Here is a 17871-nt window from a genome sequence, read left to right as displayed (position 1 = left end):
AATTATATAGAGTTGAAAAGCTGACAGGGAAGAAATTAAGGCTTTTATGCAGTTTCTTTTTCAATTGTGCTACCTATTACTGAGCTAGTAAAATTGCAATTAAATGTAATTTGAAGCGTTCATCACTTTGTAATTTTTGACCAATGCCTCTATCAGTTTATTTGTGACAAATTGTTCCTTTGTTCAAATGATTCTATTTTTAACCAAATGTTCTTCTGTTAACATGTCTGTTAGCAATGTATAGATTTGAAAAATGTTATGAGAGAAGATAATTTCCTTTTCCTTTTCTTTAAGCAATCTAAGTATGGGAAAATATTCTAGTATCTCAGCTTATTAACAGACATATCTTCCCCATCCCAGCCACTGCATATTGTACAGATTTGTGGCTAAATGCCAGGGTCAGCTGTAGTGCTCACAGAGAGCTCGCAACACCTGAATGACATTTTGGCCTTGCTGAAACAAGGGTCCTAACTAGGCACCAACTTTTTGGAAGCTGAGACATCACTGGAGACTTGTATGTGGAGTTTGCATGGGGTTTCAAGGTGACAGCAAAGTTGGAGAGGGCATATTTTGAAAATCAGCTGGTTCTTGGCATCTCCGTGCATTCACAGGAAGCCTACAGGAAGAAACATATGTGCACAGCCTGCACGAGAGCCGTGTTGTACGGACTGTCCTTGGTGAGCTTGGGAGCTCTTGTGTCTACAGGCAGCTGGCGCATAACCAAAGGAAATTAGCTGCGGCTAGTGTTATATAAACAAATCCTTAAAGAGGAGGCAACTGCTGCAATGGCTCCTGCTTTCTTCTGGCTGGTCACATTGTTAACAGTGGAGAGGAGGTGTTGCCAGAACATCTCTGGATCATGTTAGTCTTGAACCCAGAGGCAAGAGGCTCTAGAGAGCAGCTGTATATGAGGGAGCAGAGTGGTCCCCCACCTCCTCTCCTCACAGCTGCATTGAACGGTCTTCCTAAAAATCAGGCTAGCACTGCTTATTTAAGATGCAAAATCATTATGTGAAATCATTATGTGCAAGATGAAGCATATATCTGTTAACTACTCCCAAAAGTATTTCTGTCAAGAATCATCAAATTTCCATATTTTACAAATGCTCTTTTTCTTACCAGCCTTACACAACTAGTGATATGAAGCCTTTAACAATAAAGAATAAAATGCTGAAGAATCTTTTACAGACTTTTTACACCATTTACTTAAAGAATCATGCTTTTGGCCTTTTTTTGGCTCACAGGATTTTTGATGTAAAATATACAGACTTTGTGTACCACCTTGGTTTCTCTTCTTGAGTACTTGGTAAAATTTCTCTGTTTCTCTTATACGTTATGTTGAAAATTGTTTTCTGAATTTCTCCTGCGTTCCTGAGTCATTTAGAATTCCAGATAAATGTGGCAGCTGTAATATGCATCAGGGTAATGAACCTTTCCCTGATGTTTTGATGAGATGTCAAACCTAACTGTTAATTTAATTCTTTGGAATGCTAATTAGTGGGCCCAACTAACATAAACAAGCAAGAGTTCTGTGGCTTTTCCTTACTGTGCCATCTGAGAGGGGACTTGAGACAGAAAATGAAGAGAGCAGGGAGGCTGAAAAATTGTAAAAGAATGTGAAAGAATAGAAACCCCTGTTTGGGATATAGCCTTTTATAACATGCACAGAACCAGTGGTGTTCATCCAATCTAAAATAATCACTCCGGATGCTTGTGTACATGAAAGTGAATCCACAAAGCCTCAAGTTGTTTCAAAGAGGAAAACAGAAGAAACTGACAAAGCCAAACCTACAAGTTGGTTGAGGAAAGAGAAGAGCAGGAAATAGTATTCCAGTTCTTCAGCAGAGTTTGAATTGCTTCTAGTATTTTGAGATCACCATTACTCTGAATAGGCAGGTCCTTCTTGTGGCCCAATGAGAGATGGACATATGCATACCATATACAGACCACTCTGATTCCTTTCTTGCTATAGTTTGCAAGCTTTGGGTCCTTCCCCCTTACCCCCCAACTTGCTCAGGTTAACATATTATACAGCATATATCCTTTTGTCTTTCGAGTTATATTTCCTAGCAAATAGCATATCTACACTTTACTTTTCATTAATTTCAGCTGTTAAAACTACTGACAAATCAGCAGACAAAATTGTAGTATATTGTCTTAACCAATGCTGATATCAAAAGTCAGGAAGTTTTGATTTTTTTTTTCTGAAAGGAACTATCCCAGATATTCTAAACTGATAGATATAGAATCATAGAATCATAGAATCATTGAGGTTGGAAAAGACCTCTAAGATCACCGAGTCCAACCGTCAACCCAACACCACTCCTGCTGGCCACACTATTTCTGATACAGGCCAGGATGCCATTGGCCTTCCTGGCCGCCTGGGCACACTGCCGGCTCATGTTCAGCCGGCTGTCGACCAGCACCCAGCATATGGATCTAAGTATGGACTTCAAAAGAAATTTACCAGGATAGTTCCTGGACAAGAGCACTTTGGAAAACTAGGGTCTATGATATAGAAAATAGTTTCCTTTATTAATTTTGAATACTGTGTGAACTATAAATTATTAAAGATTATCAAACCTCCAAAGAACTGACAAATAAGTAAATATTAACAAATATTGAGTATACATCAGTCATTTAGAATTTGGGGATTATTCATTAACATATTTAACAACGCTATGGACAATATACTCAGGAAAAATCAATGCAGCAGAGTTTAAAAAGAGAGCTGCTATCACAGGCATTTATTGATATAGCACAGATGTAGGTGGGATGCACTTAGAAACAAATGGAATAGACCATACCTCACTGAAGATAAGGAATATTTAGTGCTTTTACGGCAAGGCTCTAATCTTAATTCAAAAGACTTTTATTTAGAGCATCTGAGGCAGATAGTAATTAAGTATATTTAATATTTAATTGTAAATAAAGTCTTTTGTGTGTAGAAATTAAACACATTTTGTCACATCCCCAAACAATATGTGAAGGATGCAGTATGTATAACATTAATGAAAAATGAACATTAAAGATTTAGCTTTCGTGGTGATAAATATATTTTTAAGAAAAGCTGGGGGAAGTGGCATGATTTCAGCAAAATAGACTGCCTTCTATAGAAGGAAAATAGGAAAGTTAAGAACAAAAAAAAATTATGGAGAAAAATAAAAGCAAATCAAAAAGATCACTACAAAGGAAATCTTTATCAAAAGAGGTAATTTCCCTCAAAAATGACTGTTTTTTCCAAGATTAAAAGATACAGTTACTTGTCTAAGGGCTCTTCAATAATTTCATGTTTAAATTTTTTTCATGATAAACACTTCATAGTGGAAGATCTTGTACTGAATAAGCAAGTGTTAAAAAGTCAATATTTAAAAGCATACTGCATTGTATTTGCTTTGCATATTGCATTGTATTAAGTTGATGAGATTTAATTAACTCAAATGAAAGCATCATCAATTTCATCAAAAAATATTCTAAAAATATGTTTACATTGAACATCACTTAACTTTCTTTTATTTTTCTGAGCAGAATAAAAGAAAAAACTAGCTTTGTGTCAAGGAAATTATTCCATTAGACTTGAGATGAAATATGTTATTGCTGGCAATAGAAAGGCAAAGCAAATTAAAGGCTGGGACCACCCTTCTTGTCTGTCTGCTGGTTAGATTATTTATTCAGGACATGGGAAACAGAAGTCAACATTGTTTTAGTTTGTCTAAATAATTAAGTGCTTCTTGGAGTCAGAAGTGTAATTCTGGTGTCCCATTACTATCCCCCTTGAAAACTACCCAAAGGTTCATAAAGCCATTACGATTATTATTATGACCTGTTTCAGCAGGTCAAGTTTTATACCGAAGAAATAGACGTGTTTGCTCTTCAGCATTCGAGGGATTCTCTTATTTGAGGGATAGAGGTGAGGGAACTTTTTTTCCAAAATCTTAGTCCCACTTCACATTCATGACTAACAAAGTGCTAAATACTAAGGGCAAGAGGAAAAAAATGGACTGCTGGTGAAAGTACTATCTGCGCATTAGCAGAACAGGATTGTCATTCTCTAGATCAGTGAATGTTTGCCTATGCAGAGAGGAGTCATGTCAGCCAGACAGGATGGGAAAACCCTGACCCTAAACACGCTGATGGTTAGCAGTCCTTCTCTGGAAGGTGGGAAATGTAATTCACCGAATTCACCTGTAGCATTCATTTCCCTTTTTGAATAAATATCATGATCAGGCTCAAAAGTTGCTGAAAAAACACTTTCACTGTAGAATAGTATTCATAATTCCTCAATATCTATTTTCCTCTATATCTAGCACCACCTCTTGCTTTTTCGTTGTTTTTGGGAAGGCTTTCCTTTAAGTATTGTATCCCTTCATTCCATGAAGAACACGTCAATCACATTAATTATTTTATGGTCTATTTTTATTTTACCAGGGTTTTTAAGCATATGTTAATATATATTTTTCTTGACATACACAAAATCACCACAGGGACATATACAGCGAATTGAAAATTTTCTTAAGTACAGAAGTAGTTGTTAGTAGTTTATAATATGCTAATTCAAAATTATTGTAGCCTTAAGTTAGCCAGGGAATTAGCTAAATCATTAATTATAGATTAACTAACACTGAAAATCACAGATCACTAGTGGATCAGTACAAAATTATGCTATATGAGGTTTCTTTAGCTGTAATCCCCCTTACACCAAAAGACTAAGCAGATTTGAGCGTCTTATACCAGAATATATTCTGTTTACTCAGAGTTCACTTCAGTGAAAATTCAAAGAAAAAGGAAAATTCAAAACTGAATTTATTATTCTTCAGATATTGTATTTTAAATACAAATATTTTTACACTGTATTATACAGAAGTCTATGAACCTGTCTTCTGCAATTGTTTTTGCAATCTTGCCTCAGACTCATTAACAGCATAGCAGGGTTTTAGATTCCGAGGTCTGTATTTCTGCCATCCAGTCACAATAGCAATGATATGATAAATTGCATATATCTGCAAACTGCAAGGGCAGTTGGTGAGGTAATATCGACTCACTTGCAACTCCTTTTTCACAAAATGCTCCTTTATAAGGTAATCCTGTCTTGTAAGGAGAGTTCCCACTTTGTCTTGTAGAAGTCTTTATTGAATAAGTTAATCTTGTCGTGAAATTATTTGGAAAATGTAGTTACTAAAGTGCATGTTTTAGATACTTTTAGTTCTGTAATCTTGTTTGTCCAGAAAAAGAACATTTCCTTTCAATTTTTTCAAGGTTTCCACACACACCACACGCTTTCTGACAAATCACTGTTATAACAGCCTATGTTTCTATGTCAGAAATATTGATCTACTTATTTTTCCTGCACTATAACTTCATGCAGAAGGGGTTCCATAATACAAGTTTCACACGTATGTTCATTTCTCACTGAGAAATTTCATATGCATTTTTCTGTCTCTGTGTAACTCCATCTGTGCTACATGCAGTGGAAGCTGTAACATGGGGTGTGCAAAGGAACAACTGTTTTATTTACTCTTTTAATGGACGTGTCTTCCATTACCCCTACTTCTGGCAAAACTGCTGGTTCACTTTCCTAATGTAGAAAAGCTTGAGCTCCTTAAAATTCAAAACCACACATCTGGAATTAGTGTGATAGAGCATCTCTCATTCTTAACTGGCTGGTTGCATGGAGTGCTGTGGGCACCTATCTCTTAGTCAGTGTGTGTGCAGATCAAGTAGCGCGTTCTGGCAAAGAGGGGCTTCCGCCTGGATATAAGAAATCTTTTTTCCTATTTCCATACAAAGATTTTTCTCCCTATCCTAACATCTTCATATTGCAATTCCATAAGCGTTTAAGTAAATTCTAAAATACCTTTTCATTAAAAAACAATATGTATTTGCATTAGTGTTACAAGTGTACTTGTGGAGGGTGGATCTTGGCTGGATGCCAGGTGCCCACCAAGCTGCTCTATCACTCCCCTCCACAGCTGGACAGAGGGAGAAAAAATACAATGAAAGGCTCATAGGTCAAGATAAGGACAGGGAGGTCACTCAGCTAGTACCATCATAGGCAAAACAGACCCGACTCAGGGAAATTAATTTAATTTATTGCCAATCAAATCAGAGTAGGGTAATGAGAAATAAAACCAAATCTCAAAAACAACTTCCCTTCACCCCTCCCTTCTTCCCAGGCTGTTTCACACCTGATTTACCCCCGATGGTGCAGGGGGATGGGGAATGGGGGCTGCGGTCGGTTCATCACATGTTGTTTCTGCTGCTCCTTCCTCTACCGCTCCTTCCTCCTCACACTCTTCCCCTGCTCCAGCGTGGGGTCTCTCCCATGGGAGACAGTCCTCCACAAACTTCTCTAACATGAGTCCTTCCCACATGCTGCAGTTCTTCAAGAACTGCTCCAGCGCAGGTTCTTTCCACATATCCTTTCCATGGGGTGTAGTCCTTCAGGAACAGACTGCTCCAGCATGGGTCCCCCACGGGCTCACAAGTCCTGCCAGCAAACCTGCTCCAGCGTGGGCTCCTCTCTCCATGGGTCCACAGGTCTTACAAGGAGCCTGCTCCAGCATGGGGTCTCCACGGGGTCACAGCATCCTTTTGGGCACATCTACCTGCTCTGGCATGGGGTCCTCCACAGGCTGCAGGTAGATATCTGCTCCACCGTTAACCTCCATGGGCTGCAGGGGGACAGCCTGCCTCACCATCGTCTTCACCACAGGCTGCAGGGGAATCTCTGCTCTGGCACCTGGAGCACCTCCTCCCCCTCCTTCTCCACTGACCTGGGTGTCTGCAGAGTTGCTTGTCTCACATATTCTCATTCCCCTCTCCACCTGCTGTTGTGCAGCAGGTTTTTTCCCTCCCTAAATATCATATCACAGGGGTGCTACCACCATCACTTGTGGGCTCAGCTTTGGCCACTGGCGGGTCTGTCTTGGAGCCAGCTGGCACTGGCTCTATTGGACATGGGGAAGCTTCTGGCATCTTCTCACAGAAGCCATCCTGTTAGCCCCCCCACTACCAAAACCTTACCTCACAACCCCAATACAATATTGCTGAATTATTTTGAATTCCCAAATGCAGTTTTGAGTTTCTCAAGTATTATTCAAATATTGATCATTAACATGGTGCTTAGTTTATGTTTGTACCTAATATAGTTTCTTGTTCTTACGGAAGTAAAATTAAAAATTTTGAATTTGTAATATTTATATTAAGTTTCGGTATTGCAGCTGCCCTAGGAGTTAGTTTCTTGGATGTAGTTGGAACTTCTCTGTGTTTAGTCAGTATAGGAAAACTCAAAATCAGGCCTTAATGCATAAGCATGAAAACCTTTGAAAAATTTTCATGCAGTAATATTTTTTTGCAAATTCTGAAAATTAGTTATAAACCTGGATCTGTAGGAGAATACTAAAGCCAACAAATATATCATTTCAACAGAGAAACAGGTCATAGATAGCTGAGTGGTGGTGTGTACAGAAAGGTTTGAAGAAACAGTAGGCAACTTTTGTGTTGGTTAGATTTCAAGGGGACAACACTGAAAGAAAAGAAAGACCTGTATCGGTTGTCAGGAGGTAGACACAGATTTTTTTCTTTCCAGAAATACTCTTTCTTTCCAGTCATACTCTAACACTCTTCAAGTGCTCACAGTCTTCCCCAGGAACAGACCAGCTACTTAAGATGTTCAATCTGAGACAGCAAGGGACATAGGTCACAAGTAATGCATCATTAAAAAAATCACCAACGTGTAGCATAGAACTGTCTTAGAAACAAGCTTAGTACATTTCAATAAGTTCAGGATGCAAAAGTCTAGTCCAGCTACCATAATCAGGGCCATGTAACACCCTTCATTGCTATAAAATTGTGTTCTGACATCATTCCCTCACAGCATAGCAGTTTTGATGCTTTCTGAGCAAAATCCAGTGTGTTGTCTGCAATGAAACATCAAGAGAGAGAGTGCAAGAAAATAATAAGCACTGGGCAAATGCTCTTGGGTGTCTTTCATATGTGGCTGGGTGGAATATTACTCTTTTGGGGGCAGAGAATTGCAGAACGGCTGTTGTTTCTTCTCAAAATTTCTGGCAAGAGCAGACTATGATTAGGTAACAAATTAAAGTCTTCCTGTTGTGAGTATGCAGAAATGCCCATCAGTTACAGATTATCCTTGAATTAGAGTAAGCAGTCAACAGTGTCTTTATTTTACCATAGCCCTGTGTAGCATGGCCAGACTACAGGTCCTGAACCAGAAGTAACTGTTAGTAAGAAGCAAGCTCATTTCTAGTTGTCAAGTATGTTGCTTTATTTCACTGTCTAAAATCTCAAATTTTTCTGGCATACGAACTGCTTTAATTACCAGATAACAACCATAAATGTATGATCATAAATATATAAACACGTCTTTGAATGTTTTTTAATGTGTCATGCAGTTTCAATGGCTATGTCTTGTTCTGCTGTATATTTCCTTTGCAAATTATGTATCTTATTACTCTGCAAAAAAATATTTCTAGCTTAAAAAATAAGCAAGACAAATAAGAAATTTTTCAGGAAAAACTATAACCATGTGTTATACTCCAGTTGTACCACCTGGCCTACAGATATTTTAGTGGTAAGTATTAGAAGGTTAATACCTTGATCAGTGATCACTCACCCTTCAATAAGGTATTCAGGTTTTGGCCAGATTCATTTTTGTGCTGGAATCTCTACTGCCATTGACGTCAGTACTGACAGTTTGATTTAACTGGAAGCAGTCTTTTGATTATTTAGGGGAATGTACTGGGAGCAAGGCAGATGCGGAAGAAATGCAGCACATCATAAAAAAAAAAATTACAGAGAGAGAAGAGAATTCTTTTACCTGACTTTATCTTCTGCTGTGCTACCTCAGTAAGCAAAAACAATGTCCAAACTGAAGCTTAAGAAATATGAGCTACTGTACATATTTGCTGTGCTCTGAGCAACAGTTCACCTGAGCAAAGGAAGAGAAATATTTTCAGAAATATTTTACAAAGCTCAAACTGCTTCTTCTCCTCATGCTCTATGTGAAGTCTATTGAAATCCTAAAAAGAATCACATTGGCTTGAATTGTTTTAATTCCTGCCTTAACAGTTCAGGTGGTCTGGTACCTACAGAAAATCAACAGCACCAAGTCTGGGTTCTGAGTAGTCTCTCCATAGAAATTTAACCATAGAAATCCTGCTGTGATGATAGAGAAGTTTGAGCCACAAAGCTGACTTTAAAATAACGTAACAGAGGATGTTGGACCATGAAATGCAGTAAAGAACAGCTTTGGAGTATAAGGAAGTATCTTAACATGGTGCTGGTGCTGAATATCTCATATGGTTCAACGATGGCCTCGTAATAACTGCTTGGTAAAATCTGTAAAACTGTTTAAAAATTAAATGAATGCAGTAGAAATATTCACCTGTCCTGCTTTCTGCATAAGCAGAAGCACCTCTGCTCTGAATCTAACTTGATTATTAGACATGTCTGAAAAACATCTGTTGTGTTTCAGTCACGTTAAAACACTAAGGCTTCTTTTATCAGAGTCTGCAATAATAGGCTTAGATGTAGGGCATATCGCATGCTGCTATTATTAGGACTTTCAATGAATTCTGACATACAGAGTCATAATATATTTTCTTTGATCATCTACAGCATTTGGGAAGCTGCCCTAGTGTACCACTTTTTTTCTTTTTTTTTTTTAAACTTTCCTCTAGTAATTTTCCTTTCCTCATCTAGTGTAAATTTCTGTACTTAAAATCATCACTGGAGTTGAAGAAAAATTTGGAATTTGCATTCCATAAAAGCTTTCAATACTGTAATATTTTAGAAACTCTGTGGTCTCCAAAGAAGGAAAACAATGAAATCTCAGGAGGAAAAGGGATTGAAAAGTTTAGTTTAGAATTCATGTGAGATATAAAGAAACTGAAGCAGTTGTGGTTTTTTAAATTGTCACATTCTTACTTTCTTGGAGCCAACTCAAATAAGGATTTTGTGTCTTCCAGGTGTCAATCTTGATGCACCTAGAGTATGTATTGCAGTGTAGGCATCCAGTGTAATCCCAAGTAGCTGAAGAACTGAACTGGGAGTGAGAAGAACGATCTACTCTGAATCACAGAGTACCTTTTCTTTATAATATCAAATGCTGTTGGGTAGGTGGAATTCAAAACTATTACTTTCAGCTGTGCTGAAGCCCCTAGAGTTGTTTTTGAAGACTGGGTTCTCAATCAGCTGAACTAATGTTCTTTAAACTGTTGTATTTACCTCAAGAAGCAATTTTTTTTTTAAATGAAAATGTATTTATGATTTGCCGGGAAAGCTTGCCTCATGCAATGAAAAGGAATTGCTTGAAGTTTCCTGTCCTTACTGTTGAAAGATGTAGCATGTCCTTGCCCTAGCTAAGGGTGATTTTCCTTCCATTGTAATTCCTATTGTTCTCAGCAGGAAAAAATGCTTCTTTGCATTTTCTCATTGCTCAGTGAGACTACGCTATTTAAAAAAGGTGTGTCTTGTAAGACCCTGATAGAATCTATGCAATTTGTGTCTGCTTTTTAGTCTTGATAGGTGTATATGCCAAAAAAGATTTTATTCTTCCTCCTGTGCTTTTTTCGTGTTTGACTGCTCACAAAGAGTGTTCTAGTAAATGCCTAGTGATATCTGGCACTGCTGTTTTCACAATTTCTTAAATACAGCATATTCAGATTACATTTGCAAAATATTCGGTAATTTGTTTATGATTGTAAACATCTGCTGACTTCTACAATTTAAGAACAATCTGCATTCATAGAGGGACTTCTACCTGGCAACCTTGAGCCATTGTTTTGCAAACAATTACGAAGTGTGAAATTCCTTTGTGAAGCCATGTGCATAGAGAGGGAGGCAATCCTGTTCTGGAAGTCCAAGTGACTTGCACACAGTTTTGCTATGAAGTCCAATACTAGTACTGTAATGCCATCTGCTGAAAAGTAGTGAGGACCCACTGGTATGTGAGCAGAGTGTTCCAAATGCCCCTGTCTTGGATGGCAAATTCTTACTTCCCTCGTACTTCTCTGCCTGTCTACAATTATCACTATCATTTTGTCTTAACTTTTTTTTTCTACTTATACTGAATCTCATTAGTGTTCTCAATCATAAAACCATTTCTGCTGCAGTGTTGTCACTTCAGTAGTGTTTATGTAGCAAACCCAGGAAAGTTAAGACACAGACTAAAAATATCTCATATTAATCAACCAGAAATTTTCTTCTGTAACTTCATTGTGCTCTGAGATCCCAAACATAGATTTAGAAGGAAATGGACAATGTAAATCAGGACGTGGTTTCTGTTTTCAGGATCCCTAGTTTTGTTGTCTAATACCACCAGTGTGGGTTTCTCGCTTGTGTTGGGTTGGTTGTGGGGTTTTTTTTGTCTATGCTACATTAAAGCACTATCTACCTCAAACAAAAGGTCTGCATCCAGTTTTTTATAGCCCTTGCACTCAGGTCTTGCTACCATTTTCTTTGCAACTGACCTCAGCTACCTCTTCTCCAAACAATATAGCTACAGCCTGAAAGAAGAGCATACAGTGCAACGTCAGGAATGGTGGAGCAAGTCTGGGTATGAGCACTGCCCTTCTGACAGAGCAGGGGCTGCCCTCCTCCCTTTGAATAGCCTCTTTGTTAGGAGGTGACAACAACCATTACCAGTGGGTGGTGGGTGGCATAGCTCTAAAGGTGTCTCTAAGGCATGATTTTTAGTGAATTCCCAAAACCTAAAGACAATGATAGCTTCAGTCCTGTGGGAGCAGCTTCAGGTCTCATTTACTCGGAGCTTCAAAAGTTGTTTCAGTAAAGTGATTCCTAGGCATTGTTCTCACTTGTCATGATACCTGCCATAATATTCTTTTCAACAAGATAACTTTTTCTTAATCAGTAGCTAGAAAAGTGCTGAAAGTGGACTTCATGTTGATGAATAATGTTGTTAATGGCTGCAAAGAAACAGAGTGGAGAGAAGTATGTGCTCGTAACAAAATGCTGGGTGATTATTTAAACACAGTAGCTAGAAAAGTGCTGAAAGTGGACTTCATGTTGATGAATAATGTTGTTAATGGCTGCAAAGAAACAGAGTGGAGAGAAGTATGTGCTCGTAACAAAATGCTGGGTGATATATTTAAACACTAATGAGGGAAATTGAAGGTCTTAAAAAGTATGAAAAGGCAGTGGTTTTGCTACTCATGGTCTGGCACTCTTAATTTCTGGTTAGTCATAACGGTTTGTTTCTGTCTGTATCAGTTCAAATGAATATATAGGTAAGTAAAACAGCACTGCTAGTTACTGTCAAAGAGGAACACAAGGCTAGAAGTTTCACTTTACTGGGAAAAATACCTTTATGCCTCTTTGATAACAGAAATTAAACCAATAGGTTTTCAAGACTTTTACATCCGTAACCTTTTTTGATTAAATGTAGTAGTGTCAAAGCAGAGGATAAATCATAGCAAGAACATTAGTATAGAAAGCAATATAATATAAAAAGCATCTCTATACATGCTGATGCCTTATGGAATGGCACATTCCATGTGAAATAGACTCGGCCTCCTTGTCAAAGGTGCCTTCATGGCTCATCTGACTAGAGAATTATGCTCTGATTTCATAGTAGTTTGCAACTACTAGAAACTTTTCTAGCTAACTATTAATCCTTGATCCTTGCTTACTTTATATGCAGATACATATACTTTGCTCAGTAAACTTGCTGAGTCCATTTTCTGAGCATTCAGCTAGTGAAGAATTTTTTGTGATGACATTTTCTTAATGAGAAAAGTGCTTGCTCATACCTGATAAATGATGTGACTGCTTTTCAGAAGCAAGACATCTACAGAGCTGTTCTTTCTGTATTTTTTCAGTTGCCATCCTTATGTGGCTTTACTTTTTAGGGACATTATCTTCTGACTTTGAAATCCATATTGTGCTAAATAGTCAGTAAGGGACCTCTGCGTCCTGATGTGAGTATGGATAACTTCAAAATAAAGGGAAAAAAGGGTTGTTCACTTCAGTTTCATAGGTGTTTTCCAATTTTGGTTTTTAGTTTCTTTTCAAGGTTTAAATTTTAGTTTGCTATGACCTGTGAACTTCTTATATGAGCTCCATTTTGTTTTCCTCTCCTTTTAGTCAGCCATTTCTGATGTCTGTAAGAATGGGTATTTTGCTCAGGAAAGCACAGTGTTGCTGAGTATTTGGAGCACAATATATAACATAAAAATTACTATTGGCACTCTTAGCTGTGGAAATACAACAGTTGAGATTTAAAATATGTTTGATAACTAATGATTTTGCTTACAAAATGACTCAAATATTTTCATCTAGCCATTATAATTCAGGAGCAAAATACTTGATTATATTCTGAAATACATTTCGTGTTTGAGATGTTTGTGTTTATTTGTGTGTTTAGAGAAGCATTTGGATTGATTTTCTTCTAAAAACTTGTGATTCTTTATGGACACACACAACTGTAAGTCTCTAGGAACCTTGTGTACTTGTGCTCCAGAAAATAATTTAGTCCGCAGTAGCAATATAGGTAACTTGAGATGTCTGTTGTGAAGGGGGGGTGTTTGATCCAGGTAAGTAATTTTGCTGCAATTAAAAATAAAATTTACATGCTGTGCATCTCAAATCTGAAATGTGGTAACAAGTGAGATCTACCTATTCAAACTGAATAAAAATAGCTATGATAGAGTGAGAATAAATACATTTTTAATTATGAAATTTTATTAATTTACTGAATGTTGCTGTATCATCAGCTGTTCAACAAATAATTTAAGACAGTAATAAAACTAGAATTGACAAACTTTTTTAAGATGGTCAAGAAAACAATTTACATAAATGTGCATACATACTCTTCTACACATTTTGTCTGAAGTACTGCATACAGAATTAAATTTGGGACATTGAGTAGGAAAAGGCAAATGTTTTAAAAGTATTTTTGTATTTGGCTTCTGGTTTTCTGTCTGCTTGAATAGGCAATTTAAAATAACTAAAGAAAATATTGCATCATCATGGGACTACTGAGCAGAGAGATCTTCCTGAGATATGTCTCTACTACAGCTATGTCTACATTAGGAAGAAATGTGGTGCACTCTTGTAATTGGTGCTGAGATCCCACATTAATGTGACGTGCACTTTGGACATTTTACTTCAGCCAAACTTTAGGACAGTCCCCTGCATACAATATATTTGTTGTGAATGGGGTTGAAACTGTGCAAACAAAAATTTCTCTCTTGACTGTGAACCCTAAGTGGTCCAAAGAGTGCCACACTGCCCTTTCTTTTGTCTCCTGCAGATGGTGGTACATGTTACTGCAACCATGACAACATGTAATTTATTTTTGTTCCTGCTTAATTTCTCCCATTATTTCTGTTTGTCCCTGCTTGTTTCCAAGTGACACCACAGCACCTGTGGTCTGAATCTCCTGCTGACTCTGAGGAGGCCAAAGAAGAATGGTAAAGAAAAAGGCAAGAGTGGCAGGCAATTTCTTAACATGCAGGTACCACTTTGGCCCTGGGACATTGAATAATCAACGGTAGGTTCAAAGCTTTCAGGTGTAGAGCAGCACAGCTGAAACGTTTTGCCAAGAACGAGTGCCTTGACTTTGCTACTCTTGAAATTTCGGGAGGTTCCCCATATCTGTGTTCAAGAAATTTGCTGTCACCCTGGTGGGGAAACCTTGGCACTGTTGGACCGTACCAGTCAATGGCTAGCAAGTTCAGGGTGGCTTGCAGGTAAGAAAATGGCTATTTTTATGTAGGCCTTGGGAGAGCACCAAGGAAAATTTAGTGGCATCTCTACTGCCTATGCTGGAAGGACTCATGTTGTTCATCATGCTGGCTTTAAAAGAGGATGCTGACACCTCCTCTCTGTGCAGTAGCAGGATCATCTGGAGAATGTGGCTACCCATCTATGTTATGGCAATACTGCATGATCCCACTGTGCCTTTGGGTTTTGAGTGAATACCCAAACCATGGTGTAGCCCTGGTGCTGAAGTGCCACCAGAAAACTCCCAGGCCCTCCTACCAACTGTACCCATTCTAAAAATGTGTATAAAATACTTACTCTGGAACTGTGATCACTGGCACAGGAGGTTGTTGGCATTGTCTGTAGCCAGGAGCACACCACAGAGGTGTTCGTGGCTGACACACCACAGAGAAATGATGCAGGGTCAAGGAATGCAAACCCCACATGACGAGATCTCCTCCAGGCTCTCCCATATAATGAACCTGAGCCTGCAGCCATGGGCACCCAGGCAAGTAGCAGGATCTGTGGTATGCTTATACCAAAAGGTCTGTTCAAGATAGCCACAGCAGGGGCACATGTCCAGATTGTGGCTATTGTCCCAGGTCGTCAGTTCAGTGATTTTCCATTTCTTGAATTTTGTTTATCATTTATCCTCTTGTTGCCCAGTATTGCCACCAGGTTACGTCATCATTTATCCTCTTTTTGCATGGTATTGCCACCAGATTACCTGCTATCAGAGAAGCCTTAGACCTTCTTTTGACACCTGTTTATGAACTTTGCTGTTTCTTTGGGGCTACAGACTGCATCAAGCTGTATCTTTTAGGAGACCAAAGGGGCTGATATTGCCATCAGGAAATTCTTATGAAAAGAAGGATCAATAAAAACAATAGGATGGCAATAGATGAGTTGTGGGGATGGCAAAGGAAGGTAGAGTAGGCACATCAAGCAGGAGAATTGCCACATTGCATATGTTCATGAGACTTGGGCCTTAACAAGGGGCTTGAGATGGTGTAGATAATCATATGAAATATTAAATAACCAGTGCAGTTTGGTTTGTTATACATACACAAAGCACTGCCACCTGTTTGTTGTGTCAGTGGAAGGTTTAAAGACTGTCTGTTGGCACACACACTGTGTATTATGTCCTAGAGGACTTCATGCAGGTACAGCCCACTCATCAGCCCTGTGTCCCCACTTGGGGCTGGCACACATTTGGAAGCCACAGAGGTCTTCCCATTTAGTGTTCTCGAAAAGAAATCTAATTCATACTCACTGAAACTGGTTCATGAACCAAACTAGTGAGGAAAGTAATATGGGGATTGACTTCAGAAACTCACTACCGGTCTAAATGCTAATGTTGACACAGTGTATGTCTCAAAATAAGGAAACTTTTGCTGTCTTTTGTGTTTGATTAGTGACTTTTGAGAAGAAAAGAATGTTTGAATTTTTTTTTTTGTAAAGCTAACCTTGAATAATGCAAATTTCTAGAAAAACCAACAATGTGTTTTTAAATTTAATAATCAAATGGTGTTTTATAGCCATTCTCCACACTAAAAGAGGCTGGAGGCTTGCTGGGTTTTAGTGAAAGCTAAAACAAAATGTGGCATTGGTAGGATTTCAAATGAATTGATGAGTGTACTGTTCCATTGGCATCATGAGGCCCCAAAGGCTGCCTCTGTTGAAATTGCTAACAGCATGGGAGGAAAGTTATTTTTCCAGCTGTCATACTCTAATTTTCCTGCTTATGAAATCAAAGATCCAATATCGTTATTCATCCATCAGTAATGTACTGAAATCATGTTATTTAATGTTTGTATTTTGCTTTTCATCTCCAGAAAGAGGCTATGTTTTGCAGTCTCAGTGAGGAAGTAGAAGAGAGCTATTGTGAAGGAGAAATTGCATTTCCCCTCTTGTCTGCCCTGGGAGATACTGCTTTTTTAATACTCAGACAAAGGAACAATAGGGATTCTATGACTCGGAATTGACCCATACTTAAATTCATCAGGGTAAACTTATGTGAAAATGTGTGGTACTTAGCATAGTGGATCTCCACCGCTCAACCACAGTTAATTTTTACAATAATAGTAATGCAGCTCTTTAGTGGCGTAGAAGGTGTTTGGTAAAATAAACAGAAATTCAGAATTTAAATTCTGCTTTAGCAGAATTTTTCCCTCTTTGTTTAAAAATATATAATTATTAATGACTTACATTTCTTCAAAACTCAGTATTACAAATTCCTAGTACATCTTTTTAGCAGTGAGATAAAAACTTAAAACTATTATCAACACAAAATCTACAGCTGAACTCCTTTATGCTTTCTGCAGAGTGTTTGATGGGGTTTTATTTTTGCCTGATGTGGTCTCTAAAGTGTTCTTATACTTTGGAAAAGTGGATACAAACAGTTCCATTCATGGCTCTCTTGTGAAAGTTCAGGACTCATATTTTAATAACCAAGGGTAAGATGAGATCCTGTAATTTGAGAGAAAAAGGAAAGACTATCACTGAGCAGAGTAGTGATCAGAACCCAGCTCTCATTTAGGCTCTGGGATACCCTTCCCCACCCCTCTCCTTTTTTTTTTTTTTTAAGTGGTGCTGATTTGTCACGTACATATAATGGCTGTAATTCCCACAACAAAACTTGTCAGTCATTCTCTACCATAATAATGTGCTGAGATTTTAAAAAGTCTGGTGATGAGTAGGATTTCATTTAAGCAACAAAGAAAACTCAGATAATAGTTTCAAGTGCAGAGCCCTGCTACACTGCAGACTATATCCAAGTCCTCCACATTGTCCAGGTTCAGTGACCTAGAAACAAGAACTCCAGTACTAACAGAGAGACTTGAAATGTCAGGACTTTCAATATAGAGAATGCAAGGGAGTAATGACATAGAGTTTTTCACATGTAGCTTGACACTTACGTTTTGCTTCCTTTAAAGGATCTCCAGCAAAAACTTTTTTTTTTTTATTCTCTCTAAGGAATCATCTAGTAAGGTGCAGCTTTATAAGGGCAAACTGAAAGAAGGTATTAAAGTACAGTAAATGGGCAGGTTTGAGGTTTCTTATGTAATGATGTACATTTCTCTATTTTAAATCCCCAGGCTTAGAGCTGGCCTTTATTCCTCGTAA

At 38.1% G+C, this 17871-nt stretch overlaps 1 protein-coding gene across 1 annotated transcript in view; it reads left to right on the top strand.

Annotated features, from left to right (window-relative positions):
- TRPM3 (transient receptor potential cation channel subfamily M member 3) overlaps positions 1-17871 on the top strand; it is a 282091-nt gene that overhangs the window by 81498 nt on the left and 182722 nt on the right. The window lies entirely within an intron of this gene.

This window comes from Aptenodytes forsteri, unplaced genomic scaffold (assembly GCF_000699145.1).
Source record: "Aptenodytes forsteri isolate BGI_AS27 unplaced genomic scaffold, ASM69914v1 Scaffold151, whole genome shotgun sequence".
NCBI lineage: Eukaryota > Metazoa > Chordata > Aves > Sphenisciformes > Spheniscidae > Aptenodytes > Aptenodytes forsteri.
The sequence above is the reverse complement of the archived record's forward strand: the minus strand, read 5'-3'. Positions and strand labels throughout refer to the sequence as shown.